Raw genomic sequence first — 22,668 nt, 5'->3', positions numbered from 1 at the left:
GTGAATGAATGACCATAGGAAAGTGTGAGGTTCCAGTCCTTCAGCCCAGAGCACACGTCCCCTCTCTCCCGCAGGCTCTCTGAGGGCCTGGAGGGCTTGTCTCAACCTTTCATGTGGGCCAAGAGGCAAAGGCAAAGAAGGGATTTCTCCAGGAAGGCCCTTTAAAGAGGAGAAAACATTCCTAGAGCCGACATTGCAGATACTGGGAGCCACATCTTTAGGTGGGGGCTTTAAGCCCAGGGCTTTCCTAACCATTATGTTTTGATAAAGGCTTGGGACTTTTATTTTTCTATAAAGCAAAGCTTATTTTTAAATATCTATTTCTTTACATGTGATGGCAGCAGTGGGATAAAAGTCCAATGTCCACAAGAATTTGGGGAAAAGAATTGGAGCCTTTCTGGAAGACTCTCCTCTTTTCCATGTTGGTTCGGGTTGCTCAGATTTTCCCTTGAGGAATGGAGCTGGAGAGGAAAGAGTGTATTTTATTTACTTTGTAAAAGGAAATTTCTCTCTCCCTCTTCCCTTCTTTTTCCCTAGCAATCCCTCAGCCTAACAAAGTAGCTTCCCAGGCAGATTTCTTCTGCCGTGACCAGGGGCACAGAACGCAGGAGGCAGGATACAATAATGCTTAAGAATCCAGGTTTGAAAGTCAAATGCATCTGGGCTTAACCCCGGTCTTGCCATTATGAGCTATTTGACCTCCATTCAAATGGCTTAGTATCTCTGAGGCTCCATTTTCTCATCTGTACAATGGAGATAATACTAGTGTTAATCATTTGGCAGTTTTATGAAATAGTGAGATCAGTACAAGCAAGTATATATTATGAAAGCACAAACTCCGTCCACAATGCCAAAATTAGGAAGTTCTGAGAACTAAGTGTATTTTTCATAACTCATTTGGCAGTAAAATTTGATCTTACTTGAACTCACTTGGCAATTGAAATCTAACTTGAACTTATGTAAAACTATTCAGAGTTGTTACTGTGAGACTATTTGTGTGTTTGCTGCAGAAATATTGATGGGTTTGATCACAGGGTAATACCTCGGTATCCACTGGGTATGTTAGGTAAAATAAGCTATATGCTATATGTACCCTATTACCTTTCTAAAATCTATAATGATTTGATTTCCAAAATGCATATGGCTCTAAAGATTTCACACAAAGGATTGTGGACTTGTAGAGGATCTGGCTGTGTTGACTGCTCAGTACTTGAGAGCCATCATCAGTTCTGCTTCAAGGATTTGCCCAAGGACATACAGAGACTTGTTTGCATGTGACACTGTCCTTAGGTATTATTTATTCCATAACTATAACCTTGACCGAAAAAAATCTCTTTGACTATTCAACTTGAACTTCCTCAAACGAAATCTGTTTCTTTAGATATTTCAAGCTCTTTGGTCCTTGAGAGACCACTTGTAAAGATGAAAATTGAAAATGCGTTGATTGAATATTGAGAGTGAGAGGTACTCATAAACCAGAACCAGAGAAGGAAGGGGCAAGACAGGGAATCGTGGAGATGAAAATGTGACCCAGTGAGCAACAGTACTGGTTCTGTGCTCAGGGCCAGCCCAGGAAATTAAATATTAATGGAACTTTGACACATGGGAGGTTTGAAATATATAGAAAAGGATGAGGAAGCAGCAAAATTCCCAACATCTTCCTATTTCTTTATTAAAAGATTCTGGGAGGGGTTTATAATAAAAGATACAAATCTAATCTAATTAACATAAGGTTAAGCTAGCAAATGTTATATACATGAAGCAAGAGGTAGGGATAAGTTATAGGAGATTGCTACAGTGAAGTCAGAAATCTAGCTCTGAATTTCCTGGCAGCCAAGGGAAAAAGGAAAACATGATGGTTACTTATTCTCATAAGCATGTGTTTTGGGTATCCGTTGCTGCATAACAAGCTGCCTCAAAGCTTAGTGGCCTAAAACCATCCTCTTACTTTGCTTAAGATTTTAGGGATTAGAAGTTTGGGGAGAGTCTAGCTGGACAGTTTATCTCTGAGACACACAGCATCCGGTGGGGGTGGCTGGAACTGTAGGACTGACTTCTAAGAATGACTTCTTTAGTCCTGTGCTGGTGCATCATGGCTCCTTGGCCTTTCTCTCCATGCATGTCATCCTCCAGGGCCTCTCACTCTGGAGTTTGGGCTTCTCATTGCATGATGGTCTGGGAGTAGTTACACTTTTAACATGGGAACTGGTTTCTCCAAGATAGGAAGAGGAAGCTACAAGACCAGTTAAGGGGCTATGCCCAGAACTGGTACAGCATCACTTTCACCAGATTCTCTTGGTCAGAGCAGTCAGAGGACCTGCCCAGATCCAAGAAGTAGCCTCTACTTCCTGACTGAGTTAGAGGACCAGGACGTGTTGCCGAAGAGCACGTGGCGTAGGAGATATTTTTGTGAGCATCTTTGGAAAAATAATCTGCCACAGCAGGATAAAAGAAAGCGTATACATTTGTCAGGAGGAATGACATTTTTCTAGCACTGAACTTGCAAGATGATTTATGTGGCATCTCTTCTAAGAGAACAGTCATTGCACACTGACTGAAACAGACAATGTCATCAAGAGCCAGTTTGAAGAAGACACACAAACAGCTCAGGATTTTATATACTTAGAAAGCTGAAAACCTGGTTTCCAGGGGCTCTGATCCCTGTAATTAGTGACAGTCCTTGGGACAAAATGTTACCTCTCAACTGACTGAAGACCATATAATACATGTGCTGTGAGAACCACCTGGCCACGTGCCTGGTCCTTGTCTTCCTGGCATCCATCTCTCAGGAAAGGCAGCATGTATTACAGAGTGTAGGTGTGGACCTGATCTTTTCAGATGTGGGCACAGAGAGCTGCCTACATCAGACTTGTGTGAAACATGAGGTGTCTAGACACCTAGACACAGGTGTTTGTTAAAAATCCAGATGCTTGGCGCTGTTGTTCCCTGCAGAGACCCAAGGAGCTCCGCTTTGAAATACTCTCCAGGTGATTCTGAGCGTACTGATGCTCAGAGCTCCAAGTGGGGCAGAGCAACGCCACTCAGCGCTAACAGCAACACCAACAGTCAACACCAATTGAGGACTTCCTCTCACTCAGGGACTATTCTGGGCGTTTTACACATTACATTAGTAAGTCTTCCCAACAGCAATTTTCTTCCATTTTTCAGATACAGAAACTGGAGACTTAGGTTCCAGAATCTGTCCAGGGTCACACAGTTTCTAAGTGTCTGATGCCAGGACTCACCCCGAGGGTCTGGTCCAAAGCCCTTGTTGACGTGAGTCCAGGTGACCAGAGAGGACTTCAAAGACCCTCTGTCCAGTGCCAGGACGCTACCAACCCCCTGGGGCATGAGAAGATCACCTTCTCCTAGCTGCATGTCCCAGTAAGTCTAAAGCAAATTCAGAAAAAAACGCAGCACAGTGAGTTTTGTTAACGTGCTGTCTTTGGAATATAGCAGGTAAGAGAAAAGACGCTGGTCTCATTTTGGTGTTGATATCTGCTAGGCACGTGACCCACCAGGCCAGAGTTTCCACTTCGCATAGCCACAGTTGCCTGGTCTATGAAAGGGAGACTGCCTCGGGCCAACTCTAGATCTTCTTCCAGCTCAAAATTTGTCCCTAGTCCAGGATAATGTGATATGACAGCACTGTTCCTCACGTACTGCTTGTGGATTCACTGATTCAATGATTGTTTCGTTCATTCAGTTCATCCAGCAAATAGCTTCTCTGTGTCAGCTATTGCACCCCATTCTGAGAAGTAAATGTTTAAAGTACCCACTTAATAACTTGAAAGCTGATTTGACCAATTTCATTTCACTGCACAGCCTCCCAAAAGATTTCTGAGTTAGCACACACCCCCACTGGACCCAATGCATATGCCCACAGAACCACCGCATTGTCTGAAAGGAAACCCAGAAGTCAATCACCCCAGCACTTTCTAATTCAAATCATAGTCAAAGGCTTTCTGCCCTGGGGCAAACCCTCTACCTTCAGACCTGCTTTGATCCTTTAGCCCAGGCTGCTTTCATTTCACAGTTGCAGTAACAGAGGTTAAACACAGATGACAACTCTTTCTAGAGAGTGGGGTCCTTTGCCCCCAAGATGCACTGTGGTGAGACACAGAGGAGGCTTGTCAGAGGAGGGCAAGGTGAAGCTCTGGAGACTGAGGAACCCTGTAGTCTAACAGTATTGGCAGATTTTCTCCAACAAAGTGCAGGAGCCCAGTATTTACAGTGCACGGCAGGGCCATGCCTTCACTGTGGGACTGGGACCTATGAAGCTCCAATCCCATCATCCTACAGGTGAGGACCTCCTGGAGAAGGAAATTGCACCCCATTCCAGTATTCTTGCCTTAGGGAATCCCATGGACAGAGGAGCTTGGCAGACTACAATCTATGAGGTCACAAAGAGTCAGACATGACTGAGCGACTGGGCAACATACACGCAGGAGGGAACACTCAAGGACCAAGAAAGGGGAGCTGGTTTCCACTGCAAGCTCCTGGGCTGAAGGGAACATGAGTGGTGGAGGTACAGCAAAGGTAAAGCAAAATAAAATTCAGTAAAATAAAACATAGTGCTGCATTCCCAGAGGAGCAGTTCTTTGAAGGACACCTGGGACCTAAGAAGCCTGCTCCACCTGGCCTGTTCATTGCCCCTGAGGTCATTCCTCCAGACAAGGGTCTGCCCACTGGGCCACCCTCCCTCGACCACCCAACTCCCCCACTTCCGCAGCAACTTCCCTCTTTCCCCAAATTGCCAAATAGAGAAGCCCCACCTTCACCCAGCCCTCTGTCAGTGGACTGTCCAGGAGCTGCAGACATGCTCCTGGGGGTCCCTAGGTGGATGGCTTTGAGTTTTTACCAGCAGAAGAGAAGGCAGCCGAGCCCAGATGGGAGATCACTCACCCATCTGCAAGCCCTGTGCCCTGGCAGCTTCCTCCCCAGAATCAGGTCTTCTGGGGAGTGCTTAGCAAATGACTCAGCTTCCGGTCCAAAGCCTACAGTGCTTGGCCCAGGGAGATGTTTTCAGCATAGAATGCTCAAGGCAGACATCTCTGTAAGTGTGGGTGAGAGTGGGTGAGGGCAGACTTCTCTACTCATCAGAATTCAGATGTGGGCCCCTCCTCTGTCCCCTGAGTGACTTTACATGTTCTCAGACAGCTTTCCAAATGCCTCCTTCCTTGCACTTGGGGGTAGGAGGGAGCTGTGTGGAGACTATATGTAGAATTTGTTGGGATCAGGCAGAACGAGGCAAGACACCCTCTTCTGATTCAAGACATGTGAGAACGTTCTTTTGACAGGAGCAGCTCCCAGTAATAGTAACAGCTCCCGGGCCTTCAACAGGTCCCAGCTCAGAACCTTCAGCACCCTGCCAAGCTCAGCAGCATCCCTAGGCGGGAGGGGGCAGAGAGTGGGGAGGCAGAGGGGATGGGGGCTAAAGACAGACACGGAGAGGGGGAAGTCAGGAGGTGCAGAGAGCAGACACAGGAGCATGAGACAGACATGGATAGTGAGACGGAGGGAACACAGGAAGTCAGGTGGGGTGTGGACGGAGAGAGATGGAGATGGACATGCCAAACGCTTTGTCCTCTATCGCTCTCACCCTCCCTTCGGCCCTTCCCATGTCCTGCATACAGCTCTCCTGCTTGGAAGCCTAGCCACTGGCCTAGCTGGGGTGAAGAGAGGGAGGTGCCTTATGGCAGGCCACCAGCCACAGTAAATTCCTGTACCTCTGGAACCTACAGAGGTTTTGGGCCCAGGATCCCTCGGTCTGTTGCTCTGGGAAGTTGCCTCCTTCCTGATGTCAAGATCTGGGGGCTCTGGGTGGTGCTGTTTATTTCAAAAATAATATTTCTTTAAAAATAAGATATTGCTTTCCTCTTTGAAAAATAACCTTTCCCCACCCTCATTGCTTCATTACAAAAGAAAACAATGCAAGCTTGTCATATATTGCTGGGAAACTATGAAAAGATACAAGAAAATATAAAACATGCATTGTAATCCCATCACCTAATGATAATCACCACTAGTGGCTGAATGCTTTCCTCTGAGTCTTTTGTCAATATATAGACGTATATAATTGGCAGCAATATTCTACAATATTAAATTCTTTATTAACTATTATTTGGCATCACCATTTTGTTAAAGTATATGTTCTAATATATGGATCAAATTTGGTTCTTGAGATAATCTATAAATGAAGATTTAGGTTCCATCTAACTACTACTATATATAACACTTTAAGAAACATCTTTCCACCTACGTATTTGCCTGAGTTTCTGATTATTTTCTTTCAGTTTAGTTCAGTTCAGTCACTCAGTTGTGTCCGACTCTTTGCGACCCCATGGACTGCAGCATGCCAGGCCTCCCTGTTTATCACCAACTCCTGGAGTTTACCCAAACTCATGACCATTGAGTTGGTGATGCCAACCAACCATCTCATCTTCTGTTGTCCCCTTCTCCTTCTGCCCTCAATCTTTCCCAGCATCAGGGTCTTTTCAAATGACTCAGTTCTTCACATCAGGTGGCCAAAGTATTGGAGTTTCAGCTTCAACATCAGTCCTTCCAATGAACACTCAGGATTGATATCTTTTAGGATGGACTGGTTGGATCTCCTTGCAGTCCAAGGGACTCTCAAGAGTCTTCTCCAACACCACAGTTCAAAAGCACCAATTCTTTGGCACTCAGCTTTCTTTACAGTCCAACTCTCACATCCATACATGACTACAGGAAAAACCATAGCCTTGACTAGATGGACCTTTGTTGGCAAAGTAATGTCTCTGCTTTTTAATATGCTGTCTAGGTTGGTCATAACTTTCCTTCCAAGGAGTAAGTATCTTTTAATTTCATGGCTGGAGTCACCATCTACAGAGATTTTGAAGCCCCCCAAAATAAAGTCAGCCACTGTTTCCAATGTTTCCCTATCTATTTCCCATGAAGTGATGGGACTGGATGCCATGATCTTAGTTTTCTGAATGTTGAGCTTTAGGCCAACTTTTTCACTCTCCTCTTCAACTTCATCAAGAGGCTTTTAGGTTCTTCTTCACTTTCTGCCATAAGGGAGGTGTCATCTGCATATCTGAGGTTATTGACTTTTCCCCCGGCAATCTTGATTCCAGCTGTGCTTCATTCAGCCCAGTGTTTCTCATGATGTACTCTGCATATAAGTTAAATAAGCAGGGTGACAATACACAGCCTTGACGTACTCCTTTTCCTATTTGGAACCAGTCTGTTGTTCGTGTCTGGTTCTAACTGTTGCTTCCTGACCTGCATATAGGTTTCTCAAGAGGCAGATCAGGTGGTCTGGTATTCCCATCTCTTTCAGAATTTTCCACAGTTTATTGTGATCCACACAGTCAAAGGCTTTGGCATAGTCAATAAAGCAGAAATAGATGTTTTTCTGGAACTCTCTTGCTTTTTTGATGATCCAGTGGATGTTGGCAATTTGATCTCTGCCTTTTTTAAAGCGAGCTTGAACATTTGGAAGTTCATGGTTCACGTATTGCTGAAGCCTGGCTTTTGAGCATTACTTTACTAGCGTGTGAGACGAATGCAATTGTGCAGTAGTTTGAGCATTCTTTGGCATTGACTTTCTTTGGGATTGGAATGAAAACTGACCTTTTCCAGTCCTGTGGCCACTGCTGAGTTTTCCAAATTTGCTGGCATATTGAGTGTAGCACTTTCACACCACCATCTTTTAGGATTTGAAATAGCTCAACTGGAATTCCATTACCTCCACTAGCTTTATTCGTAGTGATGCTTCCTAAGGCCCACTTGACTTTGCATTCCAGGATGTTTGGCTCTAGGTGAGTGATCACACCACTGTGATTATGTGGGTCATGGAGATTTTTTTTGTATAGTTCTTCTGCATATTCTTACTGCCTCTTCTTAATATCTTCTGCTTCTGTTAGGTCCATACCATTTCTGTCCTTTATAGAGCCCATCTTTGCATGAAATGTTCCCTTGGTATCTCTAATTTTCTTGAAGAGATCTCTGGTCTTTCCCATTCTGTTGGTTTCCTCTATTTCTCTTCATTGATCGCTGAGGAAGGCTTTCTTATCTCTCCTTGCTGTTCTTTGGAACTCTACATTCAAATGGGTATATTGTTCCTTTTCTACTTTGCTTTTTACTTCTCTTCTTTTCACAGCTATTTGTAAGGCCTCTTCAGACAGCCATTTTGCTTTTTTGCATTTCTTTTTCTTGGGCATGATCTTGATCCCCGTCTCCTTTACAATGTCACGAACCTCCATCCATAGTTCATCAGGCACTTCATCAGATCTAGACCCTTAAATCTATTTCTCACTTCCACTGTATAATTGTAAGGGATTTGATTTAGGTCATATGTGAATGGTCTAGTGGTTTTCCCTGCTTTCTTCAATTCAAATCTGAATTTGGCAATCTTTAGGAGACTAACTGAGTCAAAGGCCTTGAATGCATATATAGGAGACAATATAAAGTAAATAAGTAAATACATAGATGAATAAATATATTTGTCTATCTATCTCCAAATTGCCCCCCAAGAAGACTGTACAATTGTACTTCTAGCACAGTGTAGACTCGGATGCTGATCACAAGGCATCCTTTGATAGTTGATAGTCTTTGTGGTTTGTAAGTTCCCATAGGTGGAAGACAAGTCTAATTATCTCCTTTTTCTCAGGAAGAAACAGGCTCAAAGAGGTTGAGTGACTTGCCCAAGACCTTAAAGTTAATCTCACTTCACTCCTGGCTCCCCATACTAATCATAGCATCAGCACCCAGGATCTAGCTTGGATCTCCCTAGAACCACCTGTCCAGTGTGGTAGCCACTAGCTATATATATGGATATTTACATTTTCTAAAATAAAACAATCAGCACCTCAGTCAGTTTATTTCAAGTGCTTCAGATCTGTGGGTATTTATCATATTGGACATCAGGGCATAGAGCATTTCTATCACTACAGAAGGTTCCATTGGACAATGTTGCTCAAGAGTGCCAGTGTCCCCACCTCTGGTGTGGACCTCCCCACTCCCCATTCCCACAGCTCTTGCTCATCCTGTACACAGAGGTTGAATCAAATCTCCTGGAGACTCAAATTTATCACATTAGTCTAAAACCTTTCCTGATTCTCTCTTACCTATTATCTGCACATAAAGAATAAGCAGAAATCTAAAACCATGTTTTCTCTTTATCTGCACCCAATTTCTCTTCAATTATTACATGACATCTCTGGATTGAGGCCCTATAGATTTGGAGGTGAGCAAACTTTACCCTTAATGAGTCTATGGTTTGATGGGTTAAATAATATACAGTCCCTGCCCACTTGCCCTGCTTTTATTTTCTTTATGGTACTGACCACTACCAGTATTTCATTGTTATAAACAGTTACCTTTCTAGAATGTAAGCCTCACAAGAGCAGTGGCTTTCTTTGTTTTGTTGACTTCTGTATCCACAAAAGACTGCTAGCACTTAGCAGTTGAATAACAAATATTTATGGTTGAATGTAGTTATTTAACTATATTCTGTGATATTGTACTTCCAGTTCTTTCTGATGAGCTAGAAAAATTAAAAATGAAGCAATCCTTAACCACAGCTAGGGTTGAAAGAAATGAAATGAGCAATTTTCTGCAACTCTTCTGTGGTATTGATTTTTGGAAAGTTTTTGATAACCGTGAACTTTTGGTTTAAGTTGTCAGAGTTCTTTCCTGGTTACTTGTTCACTTTTGACTCTAGCAGCAGCAGGAGGGCAAGGAACTAGTGAAGAAACGGTACTGGCAAAATTCGTGATGGGTTTTTAGGTCCCCAAATGTGCCATAGAAAATTCCCTTACCTTTGTCCTGTTTTTCTTCGTTTTTACCTTTATTCAAAGTCTTCCCTGCATATAGAAAGCTTTTTCATTTCCTTTTTAAAAAAGCAACTGGAGGTCCCTATCTTTTAATAGAAAGATATTATCCCTTTATGTTTAGTATAGCAACATTCTCACATAGTTTTATTCCTTCAGTTGGCTTTTATATTTACTACTTATTTTGTTTCTTTTCTTAAGTTTTTTTTTTTTTTAGTTTTCATTATTCTTCATTCTTCTTATCCCTTTGTAATTTTGACTCAATTTTTCTGTCCTACTAATGCTTTCCTTTTGTTTCCTCATACTTATAATTAAATACTCACTTCTCTATTCTGTGAAAACAAAATGACAACTATTTTCCCTGCTGCTTTTCTCTTCACTCCAATATTTTTTGGCCTTTAAAACTCTTTTAATTCCCTACTCTTCCTACAGATGAGAGCTTCAGAACCCTTTTCCTTGTACCTTCTTTTCCTTTGCCTTGCCTCAAGTCCTAGTTTCTCCCAAGACGGTTTTATTGTAATTAGTTCCAGATCATTATTAGGTTTTCCTCTAATATTGTGTCATTTATGTTTCAAGGTCTTTATTTAGCACTTTCATTACACATTCCACAAAACTCTATAATTATCCATTTAAATTTAACTGTGTATAGGTTAATTACTCACTGCTGTTTCTCTCTCTTTCTCTCTTTTGCAGTCTTCTACAACCTCTGTTTTGATTCATTTTCATGGTTTGAATCTTTCCCTAATTGTTGTCCTTAGATGATGTGGTTTTAAAATAAGTCTGTGGGGTGGAGCTTCATTCCCTCCCTTTGTGTAGGGCTGGACTTTCTTCTAATGAGTAGAATGTAAAAAGTGACACTGTGTGGCTCCTGAGATGAGGCCACAAAAAGCACAGTGGCTTCCTTCTTGCTGTCTGTTTTGGACTACTAGCTTGGAAGAAACCAGGTGCCATATTTTGAGGACTCTCAAGCAGTCCTATGGTGACATGGTGAGTAGTGACTGCGTGGTGATAAATGGAGTTTTCTTGCCATAAGTCATATTGGAAGCATGCCCCCCATCAGCCCAGTAAAGTCTTCAGATGACTGCAGCTGCCAAATTGCAGACTGCATGTAGAGACACTCAGGGGAATTGTCTTCATTTTCCCATTATCTCCTTAGCCACAGAAATGGTGAGGTCCCAGCCCACCCGTTCAGCCCACCTATTCAGGTGGCCAGGAAGAGCAGCATATAGTCTTAGAAACACTAGAGCTGGCTTAAGACATTCTGACATCTCCAAAGGTTGGGGTTTTCCTCAGGACCTGCTATTGCTCTGATCTCCTCCTCAGTGCTCTTAGCTGCTGAGACCCAAACTCTTGCCTGGACCAGAGAGGAAATGAAATTCTATGCTCATTGTCAGACGTTGAGAATGTGCTCCCAATGTGCAGATCCTGCTGCTTCCTGACCCCAGCACTCACTACCTCTGGAGAAGGAGTTGTGGTTGGATTAGGTGGGAAGGGAAGCCACTTCCTTCTCAGAATACCATCTGCCTCTTGACTTAGCTCCTTGATCTCTGGTGAGAGATGATTCCCCACCCTCCAAATGCTCCTTGTCTCTGGCTGCAGCCTACCTTGACATGGATTATCTGGGCCTTGGGCAGCCTCCTCCACCACACTGTATTCTCCCCAGCGCCTGGTATAGCATAAATCTTCCTTAGAGACTTGGGAAACAGAGCTCATCCTTTCTTACTGGTGTTTTGAGTAAAACAGGCCTTCCTCTTTCATAGAGAATGTATTTGTGTGCTAAACTTGGATCCTGAAGGATCCTTTGCACTTGGAGTAAATGGAAGTTTAGATGGAGTTGTACCTAAACATCTCTACTCTCTTGCCTGCATTCCCCTCAAGTCAGAGTATTTGCTTCAGAGATTTGCAGAAGGTATAAGTGTGATCCGCTGGGCTGGAGAAGAGGGGTAGAGTCTTTTTCTTGTGTAATCCATGTTGATTCTGATCCACTTCTAGGAGTCTGGAAGACCATCTTAGTAGGCCCCAAACAGTCTGCTTGGACTCTAGGCCTCCCACAGAAGGCTTCCAAGGCCTCCCCTGTTGGGGCTGGTGAGCAACAGTCCGGGTCAGTGTTTTTCCAAGGGTGTTCTGGTGAGCACTGTTACCATGAACTACGTGGTGCAAAGAAAACATCAAGGTCAAATATGTTTAGACAACTTGCCCAGCTCTGTCAGCGTACATTCAGATGCTACATAAACAAACACAAAGCAGAAAGCCAGCAAAGAAACCTTTTAAAATCTATTGAGACTAAATTTCTCAGACGTACTTGACTATGGGTCTCCTGCCCCCTTTTACCATATAATACTAATCAGCAACCTATGGGAGGATTTCCTGTGAATAACTCTTCAGAAAGGACTAGGATCCAGAGCTGCCAGTGACCTTGGGGCTCGCAAGTTCAGTTTCCCTTTGATTCTAAAGCAGCATAGCCTAAAGCAGCAGCTCTTAGAGTGTGGCCCCCAGACCAGCATCATCTGGGAATTTTTTGGAATCGCAAATTCTCAGTTCCTACGTAGCCCTGTGAAGAGTTAGAAACCTGGGGTTGGCATTCAACATTGTATTTTAACAACCCCTCTTCCGCAGGTGATTCTAATGCACAAGTGTGTTTGAGAACCACTGACCTATTGGGTAAGAAACAAACTCAAGCCATATTCCCTGGATTTAAATTCCACCTCTGCTACGGCACCTTGGTGGCCTTGATACATTTCATACTCTCTCTCTCTGTGAAATAGAACCTATTTCACAAGGCTGTCATAAGCGTTAAGTGAATTTTTTAAAATTTATTTTTTAATTGGAGGAAAATCGCTTTACAGTGTTGTGTTGGTTTCTGCCATACAACTATGTGAATCACTCATGATTATATATACATATTCCCTCCATCTTGAGCCTCCCTCCCTTCCCCCAATCCCATCTCTCTAGGTCATCACAGAGTGCCACGCTGGGCTCTCTGTGTTAGGTAATGACTTCCCACTGTCTGTCTGTTTTACACGTGAGGGTGTATATATGTTAATGCTGCTTTCTCAATTTGTCACACCCTCTCCTTCCCCCCACATTAAGTGAATTTAAATATATAAAGCTCTTGGAACAGTAACACAATGTGTTAGTTGTCAGTGAGTGTTTGCTATTATTACCATTACTGAGTAGTTTCTCTGAATTTCCACTGAAAGGGCAAAGTAGGGTCACACAGTTGGCAGGGGTGGGTGTGAGTTGGTGTCACAAAATTTTGCCATCATGACCTTATAGAACACAAGACGTTCCCGTGGGAGGAGATGTTTTGCACTGTGTCATTCCCGGAAACATCATTTCATTACTGTTCATAGTGATTAATTAAGAACCACCAGTCTTGTGAAGTGAGGAGCTCAGAGGAAGTAGAATCGTTCCAGCTGGATTTTCTGCCTTGACTTTAGGTAGTGAATGAAATCTCAGCTTCATCGTCAGCAAATGCCCTCTGATTCTGCAGACTGGGCCTCCTCTGACCCTTGCAGCAATAATTTCTCGTTCTGTTTCTGTCACAACAATGACGCAGGAGCTTCAGCAACATTGCCCTGTGGCAGAGCTGGGATTCGAACCCGAGGGCTAGTGCTCCTAGCACATCGTTAGCATGTGTTCCATTTGGAGGGCCTTTAGAGAGCACCAAGTCCAACCCCCTTAATTTACAGAAAGGGAGACTGCCGGCCTGGGGCCCTGGGGCTGACTTAAGATTGTCCAGCATTGGCGTGACTGAGCTATAGCTAGAAGCTGAGTCTCCTCTAAAGTCAGTGCCCCTTACTGATGAGGCTGGCCTCCAGCCTGTCTCTCTCTGGGGCTAAATGCAGCACTGGGGTCAGAACTCAAGGGTCTTTCTCTGTTCTTTTCTGAGCATAACGCTGCCATGAGCCAGGTGGACCCATCGTCCGTGGTGTGGTGGGGTGGTTGTGCTGCCAGACATGCCCCGTCCTACCCAGAGGTCCCATCTGAGGCTCTGGGAAAGCCAAACAAAGGTAACTAGAATGTGTCGCAGGGGGCCCATTAGCTTCCTGGAGCCTCCCGGAGCATTCCCAGGAGGAATCTTTGCTGGGAGTGTGTGATCAGCGGCAGACACCGTCACAGGCAGCTGCTGGCATATTAATATTCCAGACAAATGGCTTTTGGCTCAGGCAAAAGATCCTGCTTGGGAGCAGGTTTCTCTTTGAAGCTCCTAAGAGGGGCAGCTTGCAGAAAAAGACAGTTTTGCAACACGGTTCCATTGGAAACCCTCTGCTCCAATCCATCTTGCTTGGTTTATTTTGTCGCGCTCTCTCTCCCACTCCATAAGTAGGCTCGGCTGTTCTTGCCCTCAGCGAGGAACTATCCATGCTTAGCTGGGACACCAAAGCAGCCGTGCTGGCTCGAGGCAGGAGAAGCAGCCCATCGCTGCTCTGGGTGCGAATCTTAGCTCTGCCTCTTCACAGCTGTGTGACCTTGGACAGAGCACTCCACCTTGCTGAGCCTCAGTTTTCTGGGCTATAAAATGGGAGTATACTACCTTTCCCACATGGTGGTTGAGGATTAAATACAACCACGTGTATAAGTGCTTAACACAGTGCCTGAGGACAGTTGAAGACCGATGCCATTAATACCGAGTGGGAGGCTCAGAACAAGCAGAGACACTGGAGAGTTCTGAGCAGCGCCGGCAACGTTAATTTCTCCCAGCAACCCCTCCTTTTCAGGCTAGGGGAATGGGAACTATGTCCAGATATTTCCACCTTAAAGAAACTCTAGCCTATGGCCCTTCAAACCCAAATTTTATAGGTGGGAAAACTGAGGCTCAGAGAGGGGAAGGAACTTGCTGAACTTTACACAGCAGATTAGATGCTGGAGTGGAGCAAAGCCTTGTTTTTTCCCCCATCTTCCTGAGTACCTAAGATGCATTCCCATGAGCCACACCACTCAGGGCCTTGCTATCTTTGCCTCAAATCCTTTGCCTCAGAAGGGGCATGTTTGGCATTGCATGTCCACCCCCAGTGGACCAAGCCAGGTTCAACTGGCAGAGGGGCTGTGTGGTGTTACCTGGTGGGTAGGTCTACATGGAGGTCTAGGCATCTGAGTGGCTCCCAGGCTCCCCTGTATGTTCTGTAAGTGAACAGGCTGGAGGCCTCTTGACCTGGGGGAATGCACCCCTGGGAGGGACATTGGTTGTTGACCCCTGGGTGACCTTGTCTGAGTCTCAGTTTCCTTATCTGCATAATGGAGAACAACTCTCCTTTTTTCAGGGATTAGGGTTAGGATACTAGGGGCCACGCTGAGAATACAGCAGTATGCCTACCCCAGCCCTGACTGTAGGGACTGCTCAGGAAGTCTCAGTGCAACCCCCAGAGCAGTGTGGCTGGGCACAGGCTCATCCAGGGAAGGACACTACCGCGTCATCCGTGGAGAGCAGAGACCAGCCTGAAGTGCACATCCAGGCTGTGGTTGGGAGCCCCGTGGCAGGCAGTGGCCTGAGAGCCACACCCACCACCATGCTGCGGTGTGACAACCAGTCCCAGTCACTCTGCTGGCTCCCACCTGCAGTGGAGGAGGGACGGGCTGCCTGGCTGTTTGAGAGGATGCTTCCCAATGTGGTGTCTGGCTTCTGGGCCACGGACTCACTCAAGGCTTGGTGCCAGTCCAGGGTTTGAGTCAGGAAGTCCCACACCCTCCATGCCATAACTGTCTTCTTGACCAGGAGAGGATTATGTTCACAAGTCCCTCAGGAGGATGTGAACTTGTCAGGCGTTGGGAAATGCCAAAGCCATTTTCAGTGGTAAGAAAGAAGATGATGGTTATACAGGAAGAGAGAAGAAGAGAGCCACATTGCCCCAAGTTCAAGAAAATGAGCATTGTAAAACCCGAACCCTGAACTCTTCTACAAGCGCGACCAGTCCATTCCCTAACAATACTTCTCCTCCGCTCACTTTCCCCCTTACCCTCAAACACATTCACGGTTCAGCCACTGTCCTCCAGTCTGGGGCCAGTTCAGTGCCTCACGCACTGTGGTACCACCGCTCCCTGGCCATCAGGGGCCATGATGTAGCCGAAGGACCGCTCACTGTTTGCTGGGTGCAGCTCAAATGGCATGTCCTGGTTCCTGGGTGCAGAAGGTTGATGCCTTGTTTCTGTGAGACCTGCAGGAAATACTAAGGGGCTGGAGTATTAACCACAGTCTAAGCCTCCTGGAATTGTCAGGGAGGATGGAGCCTCCAAAGGACCAAAGTGAAGTCAGCCGAGAGCCTGTGCTATGCCATCTTGCGTGATTTCATTCATGAGGTCATATTCCTCTGCTGCTGAGTTTGCTAAACCTCCTTCAATTCTGAGAGTGTGTGATCTTCAGGCATTCTGTCTCCACATCATTCCCATGCTCACCACCATTTGGAGCATCCTTGGGAAGCAGACATGAGCGCTCTTTGCACACATTTTATGATGGAAGACCACTATCTCTCATGACCGCCATCCCCTCTCCCCACAGCTCTGACCTTGTTAGAAAGTGTTCCTCATGTGAACTACAAACTCTGCCTCCCTGGGGTTGCACCCACTCTCCTCACCTCGTAGACCACCCCTTAAAGGGCACCTTGGAGGTGAAGGGTTTCCTGCCGTCCGAGTCCTCGTGAGAAACTGACGACAGCGGATGTGAGAGACGCCACCTTCCTCACACATCCCTGGGGTCCATAGAGCAAACTGCTGTTCACTCTTTTCCATGGGTATTTCCCATCTCTTGGGGAAGGAAGGAAGGTCTGGTGTTATTGATTAAAAGTACAGAGTGGAGAACTGACTGTCAAAAACCCACATGAGTGAGTAGTTGAGGAGGCTGAGCTGAGATGTGAGTGAGCACCCTCTGGTCCAAGGCTCTCTGATGCTGTGTAGGGATCAGGGGTCAGATGTAGGGGCTTCTGGGATGATCCACGTCCCCACATGGAACTTTTTCCCATCCCACCTTTTCCAAACAACACTCAGCCTCCACCCTGTATGACCTTTGGATGAGGGGACATTTTATTTCTCAGAATAGGGCCAGACAGGCTGCTGGCTTTCCTCCAGCAATTCTTGGGGCTGCTTCAAGAAGAAATGTCTGGAAATGTGTGGAGTTTGTGAGCAAATGGCTTCATGGAAGCGCCTATTAAAATTTCCTCTGCTGAGACTGAAGTAGACAGCATGAAAACCAGCGGGCCTCCCACCCCCCCACACACCTCTCCTGGGTCTCATTTTCCCTCCATTCCCACCCAGCCCTGGAAAACACATACCCTTGTCTAAACACCAGCACCAAGCAGACCCATGCCGAGGCCATATGTGTTAGATTATATTATTGTTTAAAATATTCGCTGGTCTTTTCCATGGAAGATTATTCCTCCTTACCCCATTAGGCTTGGCCATTTGATTTGATTTAGCTGATGGAATGTGAACAGAAGTGGATTGTGCCACTTCTGAACAGAAATGTATTGAGTTCTACTCTGTACTCCCCTAGACCTGAGGTTAACAATGCCCTGGGCCTGGGCTGCTTTCTTAGCCTGGTACTAGAAGGAAAATGGCATAGAACTTAGCTGCAACTGATCTTAAAGGACATATAATGTGAGTGAGAAGCAAACCTTTGTTGCTGTAGTCCACTGAGAGTTGGGGGATATTTGTTATTGCAGCACAACTTAGACTATGCTGACTAATACACCAGACATGGCAGGAGATGGTATGTTGCTTTGAGATCAAATATCCCAGGATATACGGGAAAAGAGAGAAAGTACCTGCAGGTAAATCCAGAGATAGGGGTGCTTTATTCCCCCATCTTCCCTCTGCAGCCTTAACTGACTTAAAGAGGGAAGGTAAAGTCAGCATTTGCCTCAAATTCTCCATATCTCCGCCAGCCATAAACTTAGAGTCTCTTATAGGGACGGTATAAGGCCCAATTTTTACTCAAATGTGGATTTTCAGCCTCAGGAGAAAATAATTGGTGCTGTTTAAATAGGAAAGGGAAACAGCTTTGGAAATGATTCCTTTGTGATTTAATCACCTTTTGTTCAGACTCTTCAAAGCTAGCTCAAGGAGGATCTATGTATTGGCTCATGTACTAAATTTCCAGCAATATCTGAAGACAGAAGAGACATAGCTTTATTGCCAATCTCCCGTCCCCTCTTTGGAGAAGCATGAGACAGAGAGCTGCTTCTGGACCACAGCACCTTCCATATCACCCCAGACAACAGAGTGGGAAGATCACTGATAGCAACCCATGCCTATGAATATATGAGGAAAACTGATGCTCAGAAAAAGCACATACCAAAAATATCTTGACATGCTGGAGCACTTTATGTTTTATAAAGCATGCTCATATTTTTTTATTTTAACAAATTTCCTCACCCACGTGAAGAAAGCAGTCGTCATCCGGCTGGAGGTCAGGAGAGTGGGTCTGAGTACTGCTGCCACCATCAAATTGTAGAGATGTCCTGTACAAGCCATGTCGCGTCTTGGAGTCTCAGCTTTGCTGTCAGAAGGCCGGTTTCAACTACTCATTCATTCATTCATTGAGTAACTGCTCATTAAACACCTACCATATTATAGCCACAGTATGTAGATGAACAGTACTAATGAAAATAAAGTACAGGAGACTGGAAAAATAACCATAGATTCTTTCTGTCTCTGAGTAGATTTCCTTTACATCAAGAAGTACAGTGTTTCTATGTTTGGTCACGTGACTTTGGCCAATGGGATAGTAATAACTGTGACATAAGCATTGACTTGTAAAGCACTTGCACGTTGGGACTTTTACTGTCTTTCTATGATCGGATCCTTGACACCACCGTGTGTATGAGCTCAGCATATCATGCTGGAGGGCGAGATTCATGTGGCTCAGTTACCCCTCCAATCCACACTGACAGCCTGTCAGTCACCGATATGTGTGGACCATCCAGCCATCAGCCAACCCATCAACTGACCAGAGTCACATGATAAAGCCCAGAGGAGATGAGCTGTGTCAAACCAGAAAAAGTACCCAGTGGACCCATCTAATCACGAGCTACATAAAATAATTGTTACAGTAAGCCATTAATTTGGGGGATGATTTGTTACACAGCTAAAGCTAACCAATGCAGAAAAGAAGACATTCATTGAGCCTCTGTGAAAGGCATGGCACAAGACCTTTTGTATAGATTTCCTTATTACATTATTACTATGACTCCATGAGGTCGATAATGTGCCTCCCCACTTTACCGTGGAGTAAACTGAGGCTCAGAGAAGTTCATCTATTGGCCAGTTCAGAGAAGTAGTGGAGTCAGGAATAGAATCTGAAGATAAGATGGATTTAAGCTGCTAAGAGGGTGTGAAAATTGCTCAGTCATGTCCGACTCTTTGCAACCCCATGGACTATACAGTCCATGGAATTCTCCAGGCCAGAATACTGGAGTGGGTAGCCTTTCCCTTCTCTAGGGGAGTCTTCTCAACCCAGGGATCAAACCCAGGTCTCCCGCATTGTGGGCAGATTCTTTACCAGCTGAGCCACTAGGAAAACCAAGAATTCTGGAGTGGGTAGCCTATCCTTTCTCCAGTGGATCATCCTGACCCAGGAATTTAACCAGGGTATCCTGCATTGCAGATGGATTCTTTACCAGCTGAGCTACCAGGGGAGCCCAAAGCTAAGAGGGTACCTGCCAAGAAAAGGGTTTGTATAGCAGGAGTGAATTCTGTTCTTTGAAGGCTCAATATTTTTGGTCTGCAGGCTGCACAACCCACCTTGATGCTTCACTTCTGGGAGCCCTAGGGAACTGTGTACCACATGGGGAAAGGAGTGTGCTGAGTCCAGAAAGCCTTAAAGAAGATGGGGTCATGATGAAAGGTACGAGAAGAAGGGGTCAAGGCAGTGCTTTCCAACTGAAATGCCTCGGAAGACCAGCTTCTGGGAGCCCGCTTCTAAATGATCAATTCCAATCTCATTATGACCACAGCTGCCATTAACTCAGGAGCTAATTGCTATTAGCTTATAGAAACTCAAGAGGGTTTAGCTTCAAAAATTCCACGACACGGGGCCATCTCACTGCTTAAATGGCCACATTGCTGTTATTAATTCCTTTTGACTATTAGCTTATTACTGTTAAGTTATTATAACTTTGTATGAAGTCCTTGAACCAGATGCATGTCCTCCACACACATTTCATTACAGGGAGCAGAGTGCACCCAGAGGTTCAATATTTTAATTTCCATTTTTCTTTAAGGTATAGGCTTATTAAGAGGCATCAGGAAGGTCCTCGATTTTGAAGACGGGTTCTGTAAGCAAAGGCTGTAACAAAAACCAGACTGTTAAACATTTTTATGCAGTTAAGGTCTTGGCAAGTGTAGAGCAAATCTGGGTAACAACAAAGCTTCACATTGGAAGGGCCCTTGGAGACTCTAGTTCATTCTCATGTTATGTTGGAGGAAACTGAGGATAGGAGATGGGTTCAGGACTCAGGTAAGGTAAACTGCCTGGTCTGCACAGGCCAGATGGCAGCATCTGAAATAGCCAGGTCTTTGTTTCAGAGAAGTTAAAAGTCTGCCGAGGATGCCAAATATGCAAGATTACCAATGCTAGACAATTACAGCAGGGTCCCTCATATTCCCTGGAAAGATACCTACGTGCTAAGAAATGGGCCAAGACGCAATCCTTTACTCCTTTTTAGCAGAGAGCCAGCTGGCTGGAGAGCTACATGACAGTGTGTGAAATTAGACATATTTAACGGGTGACGACAAGGTTTTTTCTGTCTATGTTCAGAAGCCTCCCTTTAACAAGATCCAGTCGGTCTGTTAAGAAAATAAGAGTGTGTGCAATTACCAAGTTCACCGTTTGTTTTTGTTTAACTTTGTAGCTTCTTCCCAGGATGCCTTGGGGCATGTCTGGAAAAAAGTCAGCACTTGTTGCTAAGCAGATTCTGGTCCTGGGAAATGTTCTCTTTAGTGCTCTCTGGAGTCCCTCTGCGGCCAGGTCCAGGGGGAAGTTGATGGGCGTGGTGCTTGGGGAGCCGGGGTTCTGACGTTAGCTCTGTCTCTAACTGCCTATGTGACTTGGAGTGTCGTGGTCTCTCTTGAAGCCTCAGCTTTCTCCTCAGTACAGCTGAGGAAGAGGAGGTGGGATGTCTTTGCTCCTCCAGATGTCGATTCTAAATCTCTTTTATTGGATTTTTTTTTTGCTCTTAAAGGCGTGGAAGAGGGAGGTGATAAGATGTAGCACTCTGAAGCTTGAGTGCAGGGTTTTCTCCGAGGTCAGGGTTTCTGAAAGGATCCTAATTAAAGCCAAGTGAGCTCTTTTGAGTGAGAATCTCCACAGAGTTGCTTGTTGACCTTGGAAGGACTGCTGAATGAGAGAGAAGTGAAAAAAAGAGAAAAGAGGAGAAAGAAGAGTCAGAAAAGGGTGCAAAAACTACAAAGAAAAAGGGAGAGGAAGGAAAGGAGACGGAGTCGGGGCAGGGAGGAAGAGGAGACAGGCAGACCCAGGACAAGAAGAGAGATTTCAAGCAAAGAAGACAAATTGGTAAAAATTAGGAGGGAGGAAAGGTGAGCAAAAGAGAATAAAAAGTAAGGAGGGACATCAAAGAAGATGGGATAATGGATGCACATGCATCTATTTGTTAATTTCTAGAGCATACAAAGTAGAAATTAGCTTCCCTTGCAGCATGGATGGGAGAGTGAAATATGTAAAAGCAGAGAAAATATGTAAAAGCAGGAGGCCCTTTATTTTTTTGATGTCGACACCTGGACGAGGTTCTGACACACCGCACATGCAGTAACAGGCGATTTTCGTCCGGGCATTGTGAACCCTGGTGTGGGATCTCCCGCTCACAATGGTCAGTGGTCAGCACTTCCTCAAACTTGCGATCATTCACCCGTTGTGCCTGTTTCCACCCTCAGATTGTAACTGACATCGTAAGTCACTAGCTTTATGGAATCCCTGTAAATCCCTTCCCTCTTCCTGCCACCCTGAAGAGACACGGTCATGTTTTACCTAGAAACAAAGCAGCTGTGCCCCCAGGGTAGGCTTGTGAGGAGAGAGCTGGGAGATAATCTCTCTCTGAGCCCTTTTGCTGGTGACCCACCTCCCAGCTGGAGCACAGCCTGTAGCCCTCGGTGACTTAGCTGGCGCGGGGTTCCCCTCCGTCTCGGATGCAGGAGGACCAGAGCTCTGGGAGGCTGAGGGAGGCAATTTGACGCGGCAGCTTTATCCCTTCCAGTTCTCTTGCTTCTGGGTCAGGTAATTTGGCCACAAACATCACACAAAGATGAAACACGTTCTCTCACTGCTCAGTGGCTCATCCCTCAGGCTCCAGAGGTCTCTAAGCTATGAAAACAAAGCAAAACACAGCCCATCTCTGGGCTTTCAACCTCTTAGTTTGCCTTGATTTTGTCAGTTCCACCCGGAGGACAGCAACCAGAGGCGATGGTCCAAGTTGGGAAAGGCTCGACGTAGTCTGTTTCTGAAGAAAAAGGACGGGAGCTGAGATGAAAGCCAGAGGTGGTAAAGTTCTGGAGGGATCTGCACGGAGAACCCCAGCTTGTCAGTAAGTCCTGTGTGTTCTGTAGTGCATCCGTCTTTCATCTCCAGCACCTGGGAGGTATGGATAAATAGGGACTCCAAGGAAGAAAGCTCTGCATGTATTGTTCACCAGTTTCCATGGTGTAAATCCTCCCACTGTGGCCATTTCAGGGTGTCAATGATAATGTCCTCCAAGGAGGAGTTGGTGAGAGATGCTCAGCTCTGTCAGTCCTGATAGAAAGGGGCTGCAGCACGCCACCGAGGAACGTTTCCTTGGACCGCTCTTCCCCTATTCTTAACCCTTTTCTGTTCCTGAGAGTTCTTCTGAAATACAGGAATGACTGT

This window comes from Oryx dammah, unplaced genomic scaffold (assembly GCF_014754425.2).
Source record: "Oryx dammah isolate SB20612 unplaced genomic scaffold, SCBI_Odam_1.1 HiC_scaffold_6, whole genome shotgun sequence".
Classification (NCBI taxonomy): domain Eukaryota; kingdom Metazoa; phylum Chordata; class Mammalia; order Artiodactyla; family Bovidae; genus Oryx; species Oryx dammah.
Note: the sequence above shows the minus strand (reverse complement) of the source record.